The 23,354-nt window shown below is 35.1% G+C and overlaps 1 long non-coding RNA gene across 1 annotated transcript in view; it reads right to left on the reverse strand.

Moving 5' to 3' along the window:
- Positions 1-6,368: 6,368 nt before the first annotated feature.
- Positions 6,369-23,354, reverse strand: part of LOC134228373 (uncharacterized) — a 29,466-nt gene continuing 12,480 nt past the window's right edge. The window contains exons 2-3 of the long non-coding RNA XR_009983974.1: positions 14,757-14,865; positions 6,369-6,518 (exon numbers count right to left, since the gene is read on the reverse strand). This is a non-coding gene — a long non-coding RNA (uncharacterized LOC134228373). The remainder of the gene's footprint in view (positions 6,519-14,756; positions 14,866-23,354) is intronic.

A 23,354-nucleotide genomic window follows, 5' to 3' on the forward strand; every position in this document is an offset into this window, starting at 1 on the left:
CCAAACGGGATGGAATTTAGAACATAGATAGATGTAATATATTTCTACAAGAAGGTATGGTCACCATGTTCATGTATGCACGTGCTTGCACTTGAAATGGGTAAAATCAAAAATACACTTATATGAGCGTTTTTTTAATACTTTTGGATTAAATACTTTAATATTTAGCATATTAAAATACAAAGATTGTGTAGACAATATGATATGGCCATTACGCACATGCATTCACATGCGCAAGTGTGCAATGCTAAAACTTGAATGAACTTGGCGTTGTTAAAGTCTCAATTTAATTGAGATTTAATGAAGCTTACAGGGAATATGGCACCAAAAGGGAGTTGGGGGAGCGTTTGGGGAACATCTGTAACGGTCCCCGTTACAATTAGCACTAGTTATGTTCCCCAAACGAAGTTGGGGAACATATTGTTTTTACTCTGTTTCTTATTATTAAGGTCTTCCGTTTCAGACGGAAGACCTTATAGTGATTCTACTGTTTCTTTTTATTATTATTATTATTATTATTATTATTATTATTTTATTTTCCCTTTTCTTTTTTTGACGATTTCTCAGAGATGACTGGACGGATTCTCGTGAAATTTTCAGGGTTGATAGAGAGTAAAAATATCTTTCAAACGCAGTTTTCAGTTTTTCAGAATTCACTTCCGTTCGTCAAATATGTCCGATTTCCGTTTTTACAAAAGAGATCATGTCCGGATGATTTCTCAGGAACGGTAACAGATTAAGACACAAAACTTTCAGGAATAATAGATCATGACAAGTAGATTTGTGCAATATGTTTAAGTCCGTCCTCCGTTACTTCCGGTCGTCACAGGAAGTGGTAAAAAAAATCGAAAATTTCAACTGTTTCTTTTTTGAAACTTTTTTGCATCACATTATAGCATCTTATTTGTAGTTTCGAAATATGTCAGTCCCACCGGAAATGAAAACGACAACTTCCGGTTATAACAGAAAAACTACATAATTTTGAGTATTTTTCTTTCCCATAAATATTTTTTATAGTTAAAGTATTCGTCATGAATTTTGGATATGTTATGCAGACTGCAAATGTCTAAAGTAATGTCAAATCTCTTAGTAAAATTCACTTCCGGTCGCGTGACTTCCTGTCCTCAAAATGAGAAGTTATCATAGCTAGATCTCGTAAACGGTAAGAGATTAAGACACCAAACTTATATGAGTAATAGATCTTGATAAATAGGCAAAACCATTTGGGTGAAGATCGTCTGTCGTCACTTCCGGTCGTGACAGGAAGTGATCAAAGAAATTGATATTTTAAACTTTTCTTTTAGGAAATTTTTTTTGCATCACATTATAGCAATTTTTTGTAGTTGCAAAATATGTCAGTCCCACCGGAAACAAAAACGACAACTTCCGGTTATAAGAGAAAAACTGCATATTTTCAGTTTTTTCTTTCCCATAAATATTTTTTATAGATAAAGTATTTGTTATGATTTTCGGTTGTGTTATTCAGACTGCAAATGTCTACAGTAACGTCAAATATCACTTCCGGTCGCGTGAATTCCTGTCCTCAAAATGAGAAGATATCATCGCTAGATCTACAAAACGGTTAGAGACTAAGACACCAAACTCATATAAGTGGTAGAACTTAATAAATAGGCAAAACCAGTTAGAAAAAGATCGGCCGCCGTCACTTCCGGTCCTCACAGGGAGTGATCAATTAAATAAAAAAAAAATTACTTTTCTTTTATGAAACCTTTTTACATCACATTATAGCATCTTATTTGTAGTTTCGAAATATGTCAGTCCCACTGGAAACAAAAACAACTTCCGGTTATAACAGAAAAACTGTATATTTTCAGTATTTTTCTTTCCCATAAATATTTTTATACATAAAGTATTTCTAATGATTTTCCGATATGTTATTCAGACTGCAAATGTCTACAGTAACTTCAAATATCTTTGTAAAATTCACTTCCGGTCGCGTGATTTCCTGTCCTCAAAATGAGAAGTTATCATAGCTAGATCTCGTAAACGTAAAGAGATTATACACCAAACTTATAGGCGTAGTAGATCTTGATGAGAAGGCAAATCCATTTGAGATAAGACAGTTCGTCGTCTCTTCCGGTCGTCACAGGAAGTGATCAAATAAATGAGAAATTTCAACCTTTCTTTTCTTCTTGGCAATACATTTTTGCATCTTATTTGTTGTTTCGAAATATATCAGTCCCACCGGAAACAAAAACGACAACTTCCGGTTATAAGAGAAAAACAACATAATTTGAGTTTTTTCTTTCCATTAGACATTTTTTTTTATAAAGTATTTGTAGCGATCAACGGGTGTAGGGGGTGTAACGTCAAGTATTAGTGTAAAATTTTACTTCCGGTGACGTGATTTCCTTTCTTCAAAATGAGAAGTTATTGAGAAATTTCAAAAACGGTAAGAGGTTAAGACACCAAACTTATAGAAGTAATAGATCTTCATGAGAAGGCTAATTCATTTTGGTTAAAATCGACCTCCATCACTTGCGGTCGCTACAGGAAGGGATCAAATTTATTTGAAAAATTTAAACTTTTCTTTTTGGAATCCTTCTTCGCATCTTATTTGTAGTTTCAAAATATGTCAGTCCTACCGCAAACCATCGTCGTAAACCATGGCCATAATGTACGATCCTCTCCCATTCTGGCCGTGGTTGAACGAGGAGAGAATTCTTCGTAGCTCATTAAAAAATTGACCAATGCGAGTAAAGCATAGTCGGATGATGAACTTAATTGCGACCTTTCAATGTCTAATCACAGTTTAGGAAATATTTCTTGCATACTGTTGACGTCAGTTGTTGATTTCAATTGCCATGGAAACAAAACTTGCCACTGTCTAAATATGACGTCACAATAGAGAGGCGTAAATATTCAATATTACGACGCGTTTTGTGATCAAGCAGCCACGGGTAGGAGAGAGCTATATGTATGCGGACTCCGGACCGTAGCTTGAGACGATGACCGGAAACAAAAACGACAACTTCCAGATATGAGAAAAAAAATTGAGTAGTACACTATCACATACATGTCTTTTATAGATTAGAGAAATGATTTTTGAACATGTTTTTTTAGACTGCAAATGTCTTGAGTTTCGTCCAATATCTTTTTAAAATTCACTTGCGGTTGCCTGTCCTCAGAAGCTCGGAAACGGCTAGAGATTAAGACACCAAACTAATATGAATAATAAATCTTGAAAAGTAGGTGAAAGATGTAGGGTGAAATGTGTCAGTCGTCACAGGAAGTGATCAAAGAGATTGAAAATTTCAGCTTTTCTTTCTTAAATCTTTATCTACAATACTTTATTACAAGTTGTCTGCAGTTTCGAAATATTAACTCCCACTGGGAAAAAAAACACGTTTACTTCCGGTTATGAGAGAAAAGTACATAATTTGAGTAATTCTACCTTCCTATAAATATCTAATAGAGATAAAGTATTTGAAAGGTTAGATATGTAATTTAGACTGCAAATGTCTAGAGCTACTGTATGTCAAATATCTTTGTGAAAAATTCACTTCCAGTGGTGTGTTCTTAAAATGACTTCTCTGAGCAAGACCTCGGAAACGGTAAGAGATTAAGACACTAAACATATACAAGAGGCTCTAGGGCCTTGAATCGCTCTTCTGATAAATTGTACAATCTATCATTTCTATTTAAAGCCTCTAACCCTAAGTATCCTAAGACCCAAGTTGCATCAACTGACAAAATTTGCTGATTCTTAGCCAATTAGGACTGAAAATATTCTTAATAATAAATCTATTAAAAAAAAACATAAGAACGTCACAGTGACTTACTTTGAAATTGAAGTTTTCTGAAGACTCAAGATGCATTAATAGTCAAAGATTGAAGATTCTAAGCCAGTAAGTATTTGAGATATTTAAAAGTAGGTCACCATGACCTATTTTTTTGTCTACATTCTTTGAAAACCCAAGATACATCAACTGACAAAGTTTGACGATTCTAAGCAAATAAGTACCTGAGATAGGTATTCAAAAGCAGGTCGACATGACCTACTTTTTGGTCGACATTCTCCGAAAAACCAAAGATGCCCCAACTGACAAAATTTTACAATTCTAGGTCAACCTGTCCTCGAGATATGAAAATATAGCCATAAAATGTCAAAAGTAGGTCAAGGTGATGTAATTTTTGGTTTGTGATCCCTGAAAACTCAAGATGCATCAACTGACAAAGTCCGATGATTCTAAGCCGATATGTACCTGAGAATAGTAAAACTTTGTCAGTAGATGCATTTTGGGATTTCCAAGGAAGTAGAAAAAAAGTAGGTCATGGTGACCTACTTTTGACATTTTATGGCTATATTTAAGTGTATCAAAAGTAGGTCACTGCGACCTAAATTTTTGTAGACAATTTTTGAAAACCCAAGATGCACCAACTGATGAAGTTTGATGATTATAAGCCAATAAGTACCGTATATATATTCAAAAGTAGGTCACCATGACCTACTTTTTGGTCGACATTCTCTAAAAACCCAAAATGCATCAACAAACAAAGTTTGTTGATTCTTAACCAGTAAGTACCGTAGATACTTAAATAAAGCCATAAAATGTTAAAAATTAGGTCACTATGACCTACTTTCTGGACATCATTCTCCGAAAACCTAAGATGCACCAACTGATGAAATTTGATGATTCTAAGCCATAAGTACTGTAGATACTTAAATAAAGCCATAAAATGTCAAAAGTAGGTCACCGTGACCTACTTTTTGGTAGTCACTCTCCGAAAACCTAAGACGCATCAAATCACAAAGTTTGACGATTCTAAGCACATAAGTACCTAAAATACTTAAATAAGGCCATAAAATGTCAAAAGTAGGTCAGTGACCTACTTATTAGACATCATTCTCTGAAAACCCAAGATGCATCAACTCACAAAGTATGATGATTTTAAGGCAATAAACACCAAAGATACTAAAATATAGCCATAAAATGTTGAAAGCAGGTCATCATGACCTATATTTTGGTCGACATTTTTCAAAGTCCCAAGATGCATCTGCTGACCAAGTTTGATGATCCTAGGTCTGAAGGTAATCAAAATATGCCTTTTAAACAATTCGAAAACAAATGCCTGCAAAATTCAAAAAGTAGGTCACAGTGACCTACTTTTTCATAAATATGTTTTAAGGTCCCAAGATGCATCAACTTACAAGATTTGATGATTCTAAACCTCTCTGTGTCTGAAATAACTGGATTAAATGGTTTAAAAAGAATTGGTCATAAAGTTCAAAAAGTAGGTCACGGTGACCTACTTTTAAGTTGACGTTATTCAAGGACCCAAGATGCATCAACTGACAAAGTTTGATGATCATAGGCCTTAAAGTGTCCAAAATATGCCTTCAAATCAATTTGAAAACAAATGCCCACAAAATTTAAAAAGTAGGTCACCGTGATCTACTTTTGAGTTAACATGATGTGAAGTCCCAAGATGCATCAACTTACAAGATTTGATGATCTTAGTCCTAATAGTAAGCAAAATATAAATGTTTTTATTACTTGTAAATTTAGGTCAACTTTGAAGTGACCTTGAGACCACGCCCTTTGCCCCAGGGTAATTTCCCGTGCAAATTTTAATCTTCAACATACCCTGATCCTTGTATGTAAGTTTGGTGAAAATCTGCCTGGTGGTTCTGAAGAAGATTTTTTAGCAACCAGTACTTTTGGTTTTGTTTTCCTGATCATCTCCCCTTGTTTAAGGGTCCTAACCCTTATTTTAGTATAAAGGGTAGCCCTTGGGCCAAGGATACCCTGTTACAAATTTGACACTGATTGGCCAAGGGGTTCTTGAGTTATGGCCCATATTCTAAAAAGTTAATGCACACCCCACAAATGGCCATAGCATTAGCTCTTTGAGCCTTTGGCTCAGAAGAGCTAATGAGTAATAAATCTTGAGGAGTAGGAAATACAATCTGGATTAAACGCCCCAGTCGTCACAAAAAGTGATCAAATAAATCGAAAATTCAATTGTTCTTTTTAGAAATCTTTTTTTCATCACTTTATTGAATCTTTTTCCCTGTTTTTTGAAATATGTTCTACGGGAAAGGAAAACGTAAACTTCCGGTATGAATAAGGAAAAAAACTTCGTAGTTTGAGAAGTTAATATCTTTTAAATATAGTGTTTGATATGATATTTCGGTGTGTAATTCAGACTGTAAATCTCTACATTAACGTTGAAAACCTTTGCAAAATTTAAAGACAACATTGAATGAGGTGCGTTCTGTAGTCTCTGATTACCTATCTTTATGATAGAAACATAAAAAATAATTCAAATTCTAATGACAATATTTTATTAGCAACATAAAATATTCCAAAAGTGAAAGGTGAACTTTTAACATCTGCCAATAAAAGACCATAATAACATTTCATTGCAATTCTTTCATTCAATGATTGATATTCAGTCCTTTCGCTCTGAAGAAACCTGGAAGAGTTAAAGATCATGGTTCAAGTGAGCTGTTCAACATCATGAACTGTTGCTTCTTTTCTTGAAAAATGGTTCTGAAAATAAAAGAAAGAATACTCACAATTTAAACTACCATTACTTTTTTTGGAGGGGGTGGGGTGTGTGTTAAAAATATGCATCCTCTTTTTAAAAGGACAGACGATATGTTCCTAAATAATATTTTTTTGAGAATTTATCATTGAAGTATTGCTTCTTTAAGACATTACTAACAAAGAGGAAGAGCCATCTTATGCATAGAATGGCCCTGTACATATATCAATTAATTAACTATCACCCTCTTTCCCACTTCATATATCAAAATAAAGTAGACACCTGGTGCTTTCATTTTCTATAATAGAATTTCGTTTTTGAGAATCCAGATATTGAATAACAGGTTTGAGAAATTGCAATGTTCTTGAAATGTGCAGAAAACATGTGTATTTGACGACCTTTAGCAAAGAATTAAAATATGAGCACAGCCCACGATCCAAAAAATAAAACATGTTTTTTGATCTTCAAAAACAGAGCTTTCATTATGTATTTGCATATTTTGGATCAGAGGTTGTGCTCTATATGAAATATTGAAAAAATGTTTTAACTTTAGGTCATTTTCAAAGGAATTTACAGAATATGAGGAAAATGACGCATTCTATGACGTCATAATGCATTGACTAGATGGAAAATTACGTCACAATTAAAAGATTCGTGGTCACCAACACTCTAAGTGATGAATACTACATTTGCAACCTAAACTGAGCGTTTTTAATTTTTCAGAAATTTTCAGGGCCAAATATTGCCCAACTTGGCTCTTGCTCTTAGGGTACCTTTCCAGGGATTTGTGCAAGCTATAAGATAGAGATAGGGTATCCCCTCCCGTCCACTTTTTTTTTGCAAATAAAGACATAGTATAGACATTGAGCATTAGGGCATATTTTCCCCTTTCCCCTCTTAAAATGCACAGATTACAGAGTATTCTTAAGAAGGTAAGTGGTAGGATGTTGGGAAAAAGAGATTAATCAACACACACCATTCTCGTATAGGATTTTCATATTTTGACAAATTACTATTTCCCCTTTTTTTATGGAAGAACATTTATCGAGAAATGACTAAAAAAGTATCAGATATAAAGCAATACAAAATAGGAACACAAGATGTGGGATCAGTTGCCATGAAGGAGTGAGCATCCCCTGCTGACCAGTCACACCCACTGTGTGCTCATTCTCATAATCGGAAAATTAAAAAGAAATCTGTTAATTAATTAAATAAATAATGGACTAACAATTTGTATGAAAAACTTCAGTCATCATTTGACTCCATGATAAATTGTAATTGCATCAACCATTTAACGAAATTATGATACTAAACGAGACTGCTGAAATTCTTGTTTCATCAACTTATTTGTCAATAATTTACCTTGTTTAAGCAATTGTTCATTAGAATAGCATGCTCTTCCACATCGAATAAATTAGAATATAGAGTATGTTACTGAGAATCTACTGAGATATATACACTCCATATGCAGGTGATGAAGGTATATTGCTCCACAAGTAAGGGAAGTTGACGATAGACAAGAGGCCAACGGGCCTTATATGTCACCTGATTATTGTGTAACAACTTTCAAACAATTAACTTTGGATTGTGTTTTAAACTAGAGGCCATGAAATTCACAATTCTTAATTCTGAAAGAAGCACAATTGCTTATAATAATTATTAACTTATCATGCTTACTCTATTTACTTTTAAAATACTCAGAGGCAGATCACAGTAACAACGAGAAAATGCATTTCCACTTTGTACCCAGTTGTGCACCTCACCCCAAAGGAACCACTGACCCAAGGGCCACATATTTCAAAATTTTGCAACTTTTATCATAAAATGTTTGATTAATACCAAAGAGCAGATTTCAAAGCATTAATTTATTTTCAGACTATGTAATCCCCCCCCCCCTCTGACCCAGGGGGCATAAAAAACCACTTTGCTAGATGCACCTTTCTTCATCATTAATATATATACTTGGATCATTGGCATTAAACCAAAGAGCAAAGGAAAATATTTTCATAGAATTTTTACTATATAACCAATAGAGCCCCGCCCTAACACCAGAACCCCTGACCCTGGGGCCATAAAATTCACAAATCTGGAAGAGGCACTCTTGCTCATCATAACTATGTACTTAGTTAGTTTATTTAATACCCAGGAGCAGAGAAGATTTTCAAAGAATAAATACATTTTCACTATATAATCAATAGGGCCCCACCCTAACACCAGAACCCCTGACCCTGGGGCCATACATGTAATATTCACAAATCTGGAAGAACCACTATTCCTCATCATAACTATGTACTTAGTTTATTAAATACCCAGGAGCAGAGAAGAAGATTTTCAAAGAATAAATGCATTTTTCACTATATAATCAATAGAGCCCCGCCCTAACACCTAACCCTGGGGCCATAAAAAAAAAAAAATCTGGAAGAGGCAGTCTCGCTCATCATAACTATGTACTTAGTTAGTTTATTTAATGTCCAGGAGCAGACAAGAAGATTTTCAAAGAATTTATGCATTTTCACTATATATTCTATTTAGCCCCGCCCTAGCAGTAAAAAAACTGATCCAGGGGTCATGAATTTCAAATTTTGGTAGAGGACTCAATACTGATTACAATCATGCCAACAGTTGGCCTGCTTGATGTCCAGGGGTAAAGAAGAAGATTTTTAAAGATTGCAATAATTTTAGTGGTTTTGGTCCCACCCCTCAGACCCCAGGGGGGCGGGGACCATGAAGTTAACAATTTCTGTTCCCCTTTACCCATTGATGCTGTATACCAAATTTGGTTGAAATTGATTCAATGGTTTTAGAAAAGAAGCTGAAAATGTTCAAATGTTCACACACGACGGACGAAAACAGATAGCAAAAGTTAAAGTTATCACGTTTATCATATAGCTTGGTTGTTAGATTACCATTAATGTATTTTTCAAGGAAAAATATCCAAATATGAAACAGATGTGTAAATTCTTTATGTTATCTTTTATCTATGCTCAACAAATGTCATATGGACATGAAAATGGACCAAAAAAGAGAAAGTGCTTTGTACATTTCACATGTATATTTCTGTTGCATGACCTTTTAAATACACAGAAGGACTAAATCTAAGAACAAATGTTTTGACCTCTTTTCAAAAGTTTGTTTTCCTATACTTTTCAGTAGATAAGGATTTTATATTAGACATGTGCATTTCCTTTGATAACAATATTTATGTCATTAATGGTCTTAAACCTAAACTTACAAACAAGAAGTTTGACCTATTTCCACACCTGTTTGAGAATTTAATATGCTATTGTATTTAGATTCTTAAAGATTTGTTGTGAGATTTGGCATTTGCCAGTTAATTTCCTTTTCCATAATTACATATATTAAAAGAGAACACTGCTTTTCTGATTACACGAAAACATTGTTTAACAACAAGGTCATTTTTATACCATAGCTTGGCAACGTTTATCGTTAGGTGTTTGAAACGTCTCTTATTTAGCGATAAATAAGGTCATTAAAAGTTTATCATACGAAAAAACTGTTAAACCAATTAACTTGTTTTGATTTCGTAATTTTCATAATGGCAAAACTTTGACGTATTTGATAAAAATCCGTAAAAAATAATCGTAAGAGTAAACAGGAAACTATTTTTTTAACCAGAAATATCTGTCAAAACATGTATACTGGTTTAACTATAACAAAGGAAGAGAAAAGAAGCCATTGAAATCAGACCAAAACTGTAGGAGGAGGAGTGTTTTAAAGGAATTTCATAGAAATTTCTATTTTTAATATTTTGTTCATTAAACAAATTTTATTGTAATCACACAAAACTGTAGGAGGAGTAGCGTTTTACAGGAATTTCACAGAAATTTCTATTTTTATTAACCATGGCAACATCGTTCATTGAATCAAAACCAATGATCTAAATTATGTATCTTAGTGTATTCTACTTATGTGCAAAGTTATACTGAAATCAGACCAAAACTGTAGAAGGAGTAGCATTTTGAAAAATTGTTTACAGACAGCAGATGATGGACATCTTATATCGCTCTTCTGGTCTCTGGTTAAAGCTCAAAATCAACTTTGGTGATAACTTTGTAATAACAAGTGATATGTCATTCATACTTAAAACAATATGTCATAACAAGAGGCCCATGGGCCACACCACTCGCTGAGAAGCTTTGACCATGCTATTCCTATCCAGATTTTATCCTTGTGACCTATTGTGACCCCATCGTACCCCATGGGTCATAATTTGGATATTTTAAAATCTACACTACTCCAGGATGCTTCCATATAAATTTCAGCTATTCAGGCCAAGTAGTTTTTGAGAAGATTTTGAAATTTTTCCCCATATATATCTATGTAAAACTGATTCCCCTTGTGGCCCTACCCAACCCCCAGAGGTCATGATTTGAACAATTAAGAATATACACTACCCCAGGATGCTTTCACATAAGTTTCAGCCTTCCTCGCCCAGTAGTTCTTGAGAAGATTTTTAAAGATTGTTGTTATAAATATATTTCTATGTAAAACTTTGATTCCCTATTGTGGCCCACTCCAGCCCCCGGGAGTCATGATTTGTAAAATTTTAAATCTACACAACCTCAGGATACTTCCACATAAGTTTCAGCTTTTGTAGTCCAGTGATTCTTAAGAAGAAGATTTTTAAAGATTTTTGCTATATATACTCAACAAAAAAAGAAACGCATATTCAGATTAAACATGATAATTTATGTTTTCAGTTAAATCCTTATTTTCTAAGAAGTGATTTCAGATGGTTTTAAGAACAAGAGGCCCAGGGTAAGTAGAAAACATCGCTCACCTCCAATTGGCTAAGAAAAAGCACTTTGATAAAAAGTTTACATGAGAGGGTGGGTGGGTGCCTTTGGGGGGTGGAGGGGCTTGAATTTTAACCCCCAGGGGGTCATAATTTGAACAAACTAGAATCTACACTACATGAGGATGCTTCCCTATAAATATCACATAGCATGGCTTTGAAGTACTTGAAAAGAAGATTTTAAAAGGTTTCCCTATATATTCCTATGTAAAACTTTTATCGGCCATTTGGCCCCACCCTACCCTTGGGGGTCATGATTTGAACAAACTTAAATATACACTACCTGGGGCTGATTCCATAGGAGTTTCATTTTTCCTGTCTCAATGGTTCTTGAGAAGAAGATTTTTAAAGATTTTTCCTATATATTCCTATGTAAAACTTTGATCGGCCATTTTGGCCCCACCCTACCCCTGGGGGTCATGATTTGCACAAACTTGAATCTACACTACCTGAGGATGATTCCACATGAATTTCATCTTTCCTGGCCCAGTACTAGTGGTTCTTGAGAAGAAGTTTTTTAAAGAATTTTCCTATATATTCCAATGTAAAAATTTGATCGGCCATTTTGGCCCCACCCTACTCCCGGGGGTCATGATTTGAACAAACTTGAATTTACACTACCTGAGGATGATTCCCCATGAGTTTCATCTTTCCTGGCTCAGAGTTTCTTGAGAAGAAGATTTTTTAAAAATGCCATTAATTTTTCTCTAATTCATAATTATCTCCCCTTGGAAAAGGGCGTGGCCCTTTATTTGAACAAATTTGAATCCCCTTTACCTAAAGGTACTTTGTAGCAAATTTGGTTGAAATTGGCCCAGCGGTTCTTGAGAAGAAGTCGAAAATGTGAAAAGTTTACAACGACGACAACGACAGACGACTGACAAATTTTGATCAGAATAGCTCACTTGAGCCTTCGGCTCAGGTGAGCAAAAAATCAAACATATCCTGTGTTGTAAGTAGAAAAGTGAAGTTTTTGTCATTGTCGACACCTCCAAATTTAAGGGGCATAACGCCTTAACCAATACATATATCCTTTGCAAGTTTAAGCGCTGATGGATTTCCAATGTATGGATATTGTCCATGAGTCATAATTTTGAAACCCAAAATAAAAAATAATAGAATAAAAAAATTTGCCCCTCGGTGAAGCTCCTTTCGTCTCTTGTGAACAATTTTGCCTTTTTATGCTGATTTTTTTCATTCAGCAATTGTAGCAGCAGTTTTTACAGCAAGTTATGAATTTCGTGAGGTGCTGAAAGGGGAAGGGGGGTCTGGCGCAGCTCTCTCACTCCTCGTAAAGTGCCCCGCCCCGTTTGTTTTATTAGTATTTATTGTATTACACGTTACATGTCGCTATTTTTAGCACAGGGACATGAGGAGAATTATTACGTATAAAACAGGTTCTCGGTAGACTTTATATTCTCATTACATCTATTTGAACTGTTTAATAAAGGTTAAATTAGACACCATGTGCATTGTGTAAAATTTTGACAATATCGAACGTGAATATATACATGTATGTCACTTCATGTTTGTATAAGATTGTCAAGCGTTACAGCGGCTCCGTGGTCTAGTGGTAATGTCTCTCGCTTCACATGTGAGAGGGCCCGGGATCGCATCTCCGATGATTCCCTTTTTTTTTTCAAAATACTTTCTTCTTTTTACTAAACGATAGTATTCAGCATGTGAAATGAAAAATTTATGAGGTCTGGCTTGTACAAACTCATAATATCATCATTACAGTGTGATAAATATTCCATATATATAAAAAAGAATCTTCTACACACATAATAAAGAATAATCCATTAAACCTTTATATCCATATTGGCATATGAAGGGGATCCGACCCCCCAGCCCCCCCCCACCCCCGGCCCGAACTGCGCATGGTTTATTTTTCTCTAAGCGGAGTACACAAATTCTCTGAATTAGCTTTTTTTCCTTTACTATAGTAAGCTTACGGAAAATTGTATACTTTGTGTAGAAGATTTAATTCAGATTTGAAAGATATAGTCGAAAACAATTCATAACAATATTTTCATAAAATTATAGAATATCCAATTATTTAACATGTAAGCAGCAGGCATTAAATTTTTCTCCAAAGTTTACCACTTTATTTATGCACCCGTAAACGAAGTTTTGGGGGTATATAGTTTTTGTCTGTTTCTCTGTCTAGCTGTCTCGTCTGTTTGTCCGCAAAAACTTTAACCTTGGCCATAAATTTTGATTTAGTGGATCCATGACTTTCATATTTCACATTTGTATTCCTTGTGACAAGACCTTTCTTTGACTGTGGAGTTTGACCCACTTTTACATGAAAATTTTTTAACTTTTACTTCGGCCATATCTTTTGAACAGTAGATACCAGGACATTTATACTTCACATATGTATTCTTTTTTGAAAGACCTTTCATTGGATACCAACTACCTTGACCCTTTGACCTTGACGATTTCTGTACTTGTGAAAAACTTTAACCTTGGCCATAACTTTTGAACAGTAAGAGATAGGGCTTTCAATGTATGTACTGGTAATCCTTGTCAGAAGACCCGTCATTGGATACCATGAACTTTGGCCATTTGACCTTGACCTTTGAGTTTGACCCACTTTTAAAAGCAAACTTTGACCATATCTTTTAAAGGGTTAAGGCTAGTGCTTTCATACTTATTCCTTGTCATTCCTTGTGACAAGAACTTTCATTTTATAACAAGAACTTTGACCATTTGACTTTGGAGTTTGACCTAATTTAAAAAAAATAACCTACGCCATAACTTCTGAACCATTAGAGCTTGGGCTTCCATACTCTATACAAGTATTCTATGTGGCAAGACCTTTCATTGGATACCAATTACCTTGACCTTTTCTCCTTGACCTTGAAGATTTTTGTACTTCTTGAAAAAAAATTTTAAATTGGCCTTCATTCAAATTTCACAATTATTTTCCATTGCGAATACCCTACTTTTGGTATCATTTAATTAAATTTGCTTTTAAGAAAAGTTTAATCTTTATTATGTTGGCAAACGGGGGCATCAGTGTTTCACAAACACATCTCATTTCCAAAAGTAAACACTAAATTTTAACACAATTTGAATTCTTTCGAATAAAAATTATAGGTACAATTATGTAGTATACTATGTGGAAGGAGATAAATTTGGAAAAAATCATTTTCTTTAATTTAAGAAAGGGAGACAAGTATAATTTGAAATTTTTTTTTCAGGATGAGGATATTGAAAAATTAAATGCATTCAACAAGAAGAAAGTTTATATTTACAGGGAGATCCTAAATATGCAGAGCACATTCTTTTAACAAATATTTAAACATACATGTTTGATGAATTAATCATAAATTAACATCTTGCATATAAATCCTCTCAAAATACAAAATTTTATAAATATAAACCAATGCATTTCTCAAAACTTATGTGGACATATTACCTTCAATTTGTAGATATTTTTCCATCTTCTGTAAATGTACAGTTTACTGCATGGAAGTCTGGTCATTGAAAGTGGATGTGGATTCTAATCTGCATCTCTGTGAAGATTTCTAAACACAATAAAAACACAAATATTACCAATATATAATACTTGATATCACATAATTTCAAGACTATGCTCTTCTTTACAAAGAAATTCACTTCTTCTTTATCATTAATTATTTATTAAAAAAAATATAATGTCATTCCAACAATGTCAAACGATCTGTTAACCATTGAAAAGCAACCAAAATTATAACTGAATATAGAGAAAGAACTAAACTTAGTAAAAGGACCAATGACTTTGAAATAAAGATTATATCTGATAATAGATTGACTAAATCCATTTCTCATCAAGCAAGATGAAAAGTAATTTCTGTTTAAAGAATGTGAACTCAAAATTAGTCTGAACTTTTATTTTATTGATTTCTCACATGAATTTCAATGGCTTCATGATAACTGAAAAACAATGACTTTTTGTGCACACAGGCTTCCAGAGAACCAGTAACATATACATGATCTAATGTTGTTCCACCTTCTGTTGTGTAAAACTGCACTAATTGCATAAATCCCATTGATTCCAAAAACGTTTGTATGGGTCCTTGCACTTTAGCATCTTCATTCAGGTCACCAATAATAATCAAGTTGCTAAAGCGTTTCTTGTAAAAATCCACCAGTTTTTGCAATGTGTCAAGAAAATTGTTTAAAGGCAGTATACTTGGTCGGTAGAGCACAATGATTGCGAAATCCTCCTCATGTATTTCTACAGTTAATCCCTCTACATTCTTGTATTCCAAAGCATTGATCAAGACTGTCTCGTTTGTTTTCTTCTTGTACACACCAACCCCACCACCTTTAGCTGTTTTTAATCTTGTCATCACATCTTCACTACCATCGTAACACTGGTTACGTGCAATATGGTGAAAGTCAAACCCTGAAATTTCAATATCTTGAATGTTCTCATGTTCTCTCAGCCATGTTTCTGTTAAACATACGAAATCAGCTGTCCTTAACCTGTTGTCACAATTCATCTCCTGAAAGTGTCCTCTCAAACTCTGTACATTAAACAAAAGAATTGTTTTGTAATTTCCAAACTTTGTTAAATTGCATGTCCATTCTTCATCTAAAATGTATCTCTGCATTCTATTGAGGGCTAACTTCACATCTAAATCAGCATAAATTTTTTTCTGCAGGACACTTTCATCATTTGTCTCAATGAACAGACCATCCTTTGATGTAACTCGGCTGATGGCGACATATGCTTGACCAGGAGAGAAAGTCCGATCTAAATTCACAACAACATTCTTGGCAGTCATGCCTTGAACTTTATGTGCTGTGCATGCCCATGACAATTTCAGTGGAAATTGATGCCTGACAACACTCTTTATATTTTTCTCATTTATCTCTTCCTCCACTCTTTTAATTGGGACAATATTTCCTTTTGGTGTTTTCTTCCCTTGTATTTTACCAATACTAGAACTATCAAAAATGACTTCAACTACTTCTACTGCATGTGCAGGCTGTGTTCTTTTAAACACAAAATTTGAAATATATCCCATTGCACCATTCACTAGCCCATCCTCAACACAAACATTTCGTGTTAGCATTACTCTTGCATTCACAGCCAAAAGTAAGGAAGCAGAGAGGCCATCAACTCGGGTACTAACCAAAGGTTTGTCACGTAATGTTAATTTCCCTGTTGTCTTGTCTTTCTGGTAATCTTCAGCATCCACTTCTATCAATTCTTCACAATTCCCATGCAACATTTTAAGATTGAATTCATTTGCCTCTTGGTTTGTAGAATAAACATGAAGAACATCATCTGGTCCTTCTCTGATGCATTCCCGCAGTGTTTCCAATGCTTCGTCTGATAAGGGTTCTTCACATGTTCGAATACGCAATGAATTCAGGACAGTTGCAAATGCTTTATCTTCACGCTGTCGCATTATTTCGTCCAATTCTACAATTTCAAAAAAATCTAGCCAGTAGTCAATTGGATATGATCCATTTTCTTTATACAACCTCTCATCTTTTCGTTGTTTAACAGGTGGAAGTTGATAAAAATCTCCAACTGCTATCACAGATACGCCACCAAATGGTTCTTTACACTTCTTTATTTGGACAAGTCGTTCGTGAATGTAATACAATAGTCTTTTGTACACCATGGAAACCTCATCAATGACCAAAATCTGCAAATGTTCTAGTCTGGTTCTTATCCCACCCAAACTCTGTTCCTTCAAGGGTTGATATGGAATTGGTAAAGCTTTTGTTAAAGAAAACACATGATGAATGGTATTTCCTCCAATATTGAATGCAGCTGTTCCTGTAAAAGCTGTGAGAATCACCGATACTGCATTTGGAGAAGGCAGTGATTTTTCAAAGAGACGAGATGCTTCATAGTGTATTGTCTTAATCAGATGGCTTTTCCCTGTCCCTGCTCCTCCAGTTACAAAAATGTGCATAGGTTTCACATTCTCTCCAGATATTTTCTTGACACACCATTCATGAACAGCATAAAAAATCAGCTTCTGTTTGTCATTCAAACTGCACAGTAAAGGAAGCATCTCTTTTCTGGTGGTTTGAGTTTCCCTTAAATGATAAATAGCATCTTCAGAACTACTCCCCTCAATTTCGTTTGTGACCTCTGATTCTGTAACCTCTTGATCATTTGTTCTTAATTTTTCATTCAAACATTCTCTTCGATTCAATTCTGTTTCTGGGCATAAACTTGCCCATGCATCCTCTGGTTCACCAAGCATTTCTAATGCATCCTGGGCATTTTCAATATCATCCTCACTTTTTGAAAAGTAAACATGATTACTATCCACTATGCTTTTTACTTTCTCTAAGTTTCTGTTTGGTTTCACTCTCACATGACCAGTCTCATAAAAGGTCTGGTACAAATCAAATCCAGTTGGTCTCAACTGATTCAGATTCCAGTATGGAAGAAAAAGTTGTAGAAGGCACTGATAATATTTCTCAGGTGCGTTATCTCGATGGAATCTTGGATATCGTATAACAGCAGGTTTGCCTCTACTTCTCTTTTGAATGTAACCCTTTCCATTTCTCAATTCATACACACCATCTTTTTTGCCCTTAGGAACCTGAGATTTGCTAAGCACTCTGTACTCTGAACAGAATTCAGCAAGACACATTTTATGGAAAAGATTCAACTCCGGACGGTTTTCATACCTTTCCACAATATTTGTCATCCACATACTATTTTCTTCTTCATCATCATTGTCATCTGCAATTAAATCATTTTCATCTATCTCAACTTGCTGATTCTTTTTTATTTGTGCAAGAGGCTTACTCAAACGAGTCGGATTTTCCCCTACAGGTATGAAAATGACTTTTCTTGAACTTTCTTTCATCTTAAGATTGCACACCCTGTATACTGCTTCCTGTGCACTGACTTCTCTGTGATTTAGATAAGCTGATCCTACCCTCTTGATGGTATCATGTGCACTCAAATTTCCCTCTGCTGCTTCTATTTGAGTTTGCTTTAATAGCATTCCCATTTCCCTCTCAGACTTTGAAATGTATGATATAATGTAGACAATGCAGCTGAAAGGGTCCAATACATACTGTATATCCATATTGGCATCCCAGCTTTTGAGCAGGCATGGGTTGTACTGATTTGTCCACATTTCTGTTGGATTTCGTTTCAAAACAGTCGTTGTTTTAGAGGCCAATACCCTGTGTGCTTTTTCATACAAATCCTGTGAAAGGTTAATATTGCTGAATATTTCCTCTGTTGTTTTACATGCCTTAGCATCATCCATTACTTCATTCCATACCTTCAACAAAATCTCCTTTGCCTGCACACTACCTAACTCACTACTTGAATCATCCACATTTTGTTCCAGTTGTCTTGAAATGAATGTGTGCTCTGAAGGCGGTCTTGGAAAATTAAATCTACATTCTGTTCCTTTCTTCCTGCATGATTTTGAGTGTCCTTTGCTGTGTTGTTGTACATCCAATACAATTTGTCTAAGTTCCTGGTCAGTGTCCTCTGATGGCAAAGCACATGTAATATGCCTATCAATGAAGTGACAAATAGTCTCCTCACTATCCTCATCCAACTTAGGAGCATTCTCAGCCCAGTACAAGCAGTGCATATGAGGAGAACCCCTCTGCTGAAACTCAACTCGTACAAAGTAATCTACAATATTCCCTATGGGTTTTGCTGGTGACATTATTACATTGTTCTGGAATACATGGAACCTATGTTCAAACATCCTAGCAACCGTTACAGGATTGCTTCTCAGAATTTCACTTTTCTCAGACCAATCTAGATCAGACGGATTTCTATTGTCATTCATATGTAGCATAATTGAACCCAGTATCTCATTCCACCTGAATTCTGCTGCAGAAAAAGAACAAAACCATGTGGGGATTCCAAGTTGTCGAAGCATAGCAAAAAGATCTTTTTGTGTACTTGACCAATATGCAGGTGTTCCTCTTATTGGCTGCATAAATCGCATAGCCTCATTACTCTTAAGCAGTTTTGCAAGCACAACAGGATTTTGTAACATTTCTGTAGTGACAGGTATCCCTCCATCAAGTTTCGATACAGATTTGCGAATAGAAATTTGTGTTTTCTCAATAACCTGGTTCAATTCAGATAGGTACTGACAAAAGAAAATGTAATTGGTATCCTTTGCAAATCTGTTATCTGCATTCATCAGTCTGTTGTTAAAATATCGAGAAAGGGTAATCCTTACATCTCGACTTTCATTCCATGAATATTTTCCAGTTGGAAATAAATGAGGAAAAGTTTTTGCTTCATTGCCCTCCTCTTGCAACATTCTTACTGGATTCTGTCCTTCACCTGGAGCAAGATTATAAACATCATCGAAGTAGTGATCAAGGACATCTTGTGCAATATCTACAGGCTGTAAACAAGTATCTGTGGCAACTTCTTGAATTACACTGTTCTGTTCTTCAATTATTTCTTCACTGTCAAATGCTTCTGGCTGGCTGAATAAGGTACATTGGTCATTTTCCTTTTCCCATGTTGTGTTGATTTCAACATCATGATACCACTGATTGTTTTCTTTCAGGTAGTTGAGAGCAATTTTTATGTGATTTGGGTTTACAAACTGATATTCATAATATCCCTTGTATGACAACTTTCGTTTGAGTTTAACTCGTAACAACAGATTTTCATTTTCATTCAGAGGTAAACTGCTTGTTTTTTTTATGTTGGATGGCACACATACAACAGGTCCATGTACATTTTGTTGGCCACCTTTCGGAAGCATGGTTACTTTCATGAAAGGTATATGCAAAGCAATTAGATGCTGCTCTAAAGTATTCAGGCTATTGAGCTCTGTTGGAATATCTTCCAAAAACATTTTGTTGAAAGCTGCTTCAGCCGGAACATTTCCACTTAGAATTTTTCTATGGCATGTAAAACAAATCCATGTTCTTGCTTTGGGACAATTAGGAGAACATCCAGATGCACAAGTATGAACATATTTCTTATCAATGCATAAATTTGCAACATGATCTGCCTTTATATTTCTCTCATACATTCCAAGCGTACATCCTTGTACCTGGTTTTCAAACAACAGGCGATGGCAGCAGCAACATACATATTCAGGTCCATGTCTAACACAATCTTTAAATGATTTCACTACTTCATCGATATTTTCAAGCATTTCATGCAAGGCTTGTCTTTGTTTTTGTACAGATTCCTTTTTCTGTACCTTTGTTTCTGCACTGGAATGATATTTAATTTTACTCGCCTTTTTAACCTTCTCTTGATGTTGTTTGTTTGTTTTATATTTTTGTCTGCCTCTTTGTTTAACTTCCTCTTTATGGGTATGGTTTGTTTTATACTTCTGTCTGCTCCTTTGTTTGACATCGTCTTTGTGTGTCTGGTTTGTTTTATACTTCTGTCTGCTCCTTTGTTTGACATCCTCTTTGTGTGTCTGGTTTGTTTCATACTTCTCTCTGCTTCTTTGTTTGACATCCTCTTTGTGTGTCTGGTTTGTTTTATACTTCTGTCTGCTTCTTTGTTTGACTTCTTCTTTGTAGGCCTGGTTTGTTTTATACTTCTGTCTGCTCCTTTGTTTGACATCCTCTTTGTGTGTCTGGTTTGTTTCATACTTCTCTCTGCTTCTTTGTTTGAGATCCTCTTTGTGGGTCTGGTTTGTTTCGTACTTCTCTCTGCTCCTTTGTTTGACATCTTCTTTGTGTTTCTGGTTTTTTTCGTACTTCTCTCTGCTTCTTTGTTTGAGATCCTCTTTGTGGGTCTGGTTTGTTTCATACTTTTGTTTACTTCTTTCTTTCACTTTTCCTTTGTAAACCTGGTTTGTTTTATATCTGTTAACACCGAGTTGTTTATCATTTCTGTATCTTTTCTTAGAATCTGCAATGCATTTTGTTTTAAATTTTGGGTCTGTTCTATACCTCAAGTTTTTCCTCAACAATTTCTTTTTTTCAGCACTAACATCTGACATTTCAATTCTGAATATTTCGTTTTGTAATGAGATGCATTCTTGTTGTCTCTTTTGGTTTCTCTCTGCATCAGTTTCACCTCCATTTTCTTTCAAACATGATGGATTTTGTAATGAAGTCTCCGTGATATTTTCTCCATTTGTAATGGATGTCACAACATTATAATGATTTTGATTTATATGATCTAGATAAATGCCCCCCTGTGAGAACATGTTTTCTTCTGAATTCACCATTTGTCCAGAATAAGTAACCCATCTGTTCTGTGAGTATGTATGAATTTCACTTTTCAGTAAATGGGATAGTGCTAGAATCTCTACTTCAGTTGCCCATTTTCCATCCATGAGCATGCCTGACAAGGAAATGTGGTTTTCTACAGAATTTTCACCTGGCCTTAAGAATGATGTGAAAAGTAAACTATTTTCCAACAGGTGATTGCATATTGCTAAGCGTATTGTCTGATGGTAGTCTTGCTTTCCAGTCAAACAGAATGAGATTGCTCGAAAGAAACAATTTCCATCTGGTTCAACTGGTACACTGTTCATTGGTACTGTAATTTCCTGTCCATACTGATGTTGATTTTCACACTCATTCACAGAAAATGGTATTCCTAAGATTTCACATTGTGTTTTCTTTTGATCACTAGAAAGTGGTAAAAATCTTATCTGATGGTTCTCACTCCCAACAAATTCTACCTCGTCATCATTTTGTACACTAGTACTACTATTACATTGAAAGTTTGCAAAATCGTTCAATTCTTCCTCTACATCACTGAATTGTGATTCTTTATCAATGCCCTCTTCCTTTCCCAATGAAAGCTGTCGAGCTGAACATTGCACTCCAGTTATTTCACACTCAATTGCTTCAGTATAACCCATTGACTTAGCTAAAGACAAAATATGATTGCATAAATCTTGAACAGATTCGTACAAAATTCGAGTACTTCTACCATTTACACTTTGAAAACCTGCAGAAGACCTTGAGTGGGAATCAAATGTGAAAAAATTATTGTGTGATTTCCCAATCAAAAATGTATTTCCGCCAAAACATACAAAACACCCATCACTGTCATCAAGGGCTATTTGAAGTGCCTCCAACAATTCATGAGCATTGAAGTCAGCATAATCTAGTACTACATTTGCTAAGTTTATCAGACTTGGTAAAGACTCGTTTGCTTTAAACTCATAAAGTCTACCAAAGCATTCGAAAAACTGAGGCAACTCACTTACTAAAAGGTATCTGTTTGCAATTGTAGAACTGCATTGTAGATATGAATACAACTCGTCTCCTGTTGCCAATATTTTGTTCATATCTGCTGATTGCCATTGTTCACAATTTTTCAGTTGATGATATGCCAGTGCTGTTAAAGAGTTAGCTACACACTGAGTTCCAGCATTTTCACCAAACATTGGATCTCCCTGATGAAATGAACCTTGAACAGACAAATTCTGATTGTTTGAACATTTACCATCACTTGTTCTATTAACATCTTGTTCAGTATTCTTTCTTTCATTGTTCTCATTGTCTTCATTCATAAAAGCACACTTGCCATTTTCAACTTTAGAAATCTTCTCTTTTAGGTTCTTTATTTTGTTTTCTCTTTTGCATGACCTATATACCTGCACAGGTTCTTTAGATTCTTGATCACATATTTCTGATTTCTCTACAAAGAATTTTTCTTTCTTTTCAAATTTCTCTGATTCTTCTTCTATTTCCTTAGTTTCCTCTATATTTTCTTTATTTGTCTCTATATTTCCTGTATTTGCCTCTTTATTTCCTGTATTTGCCTCTATATTTCCTGTATTTTCCTCTCTATGCCTTTCATCTTTTTTTAAAGCCCTGCTGACCTCTTCCCCCTTGGGAGGTATCAGCTGCGCCTGACCTGCTGAACCAGACATCATCCAAATGTCCGATTCAGGTACTCTCGGTGGAGTACAAACCCACGCTGGGGAGTCAGGGGATGCTACCTTGTCCTTTGGGACAATCAGACGACTTCCCCGAGGAGGTGACAACCTCGGGGCTGAGTGCATTCTCTCACAAGGAGAGGCCTGCACCCTGGCCAAGGGTTTTAGCGTAGAAGGTGGAAACCCTATAG

This window comes from Saccostrea cucullata, unplaced genomic scaffold, assembly GCF_032062105.1.
Source record: "Saccostrea cucullata isolate Sc308-1 unplaced genomic scaffold, CSIRO_AGI_Scuc_v1 ctg8584, whole genome shotgun sequence".
NCBI lineage: Eukaryota > Metazoa > Mollusca > Bivalvia > Ostreida > Ostreidae > Saccostrea > Saccostrea cuccullata.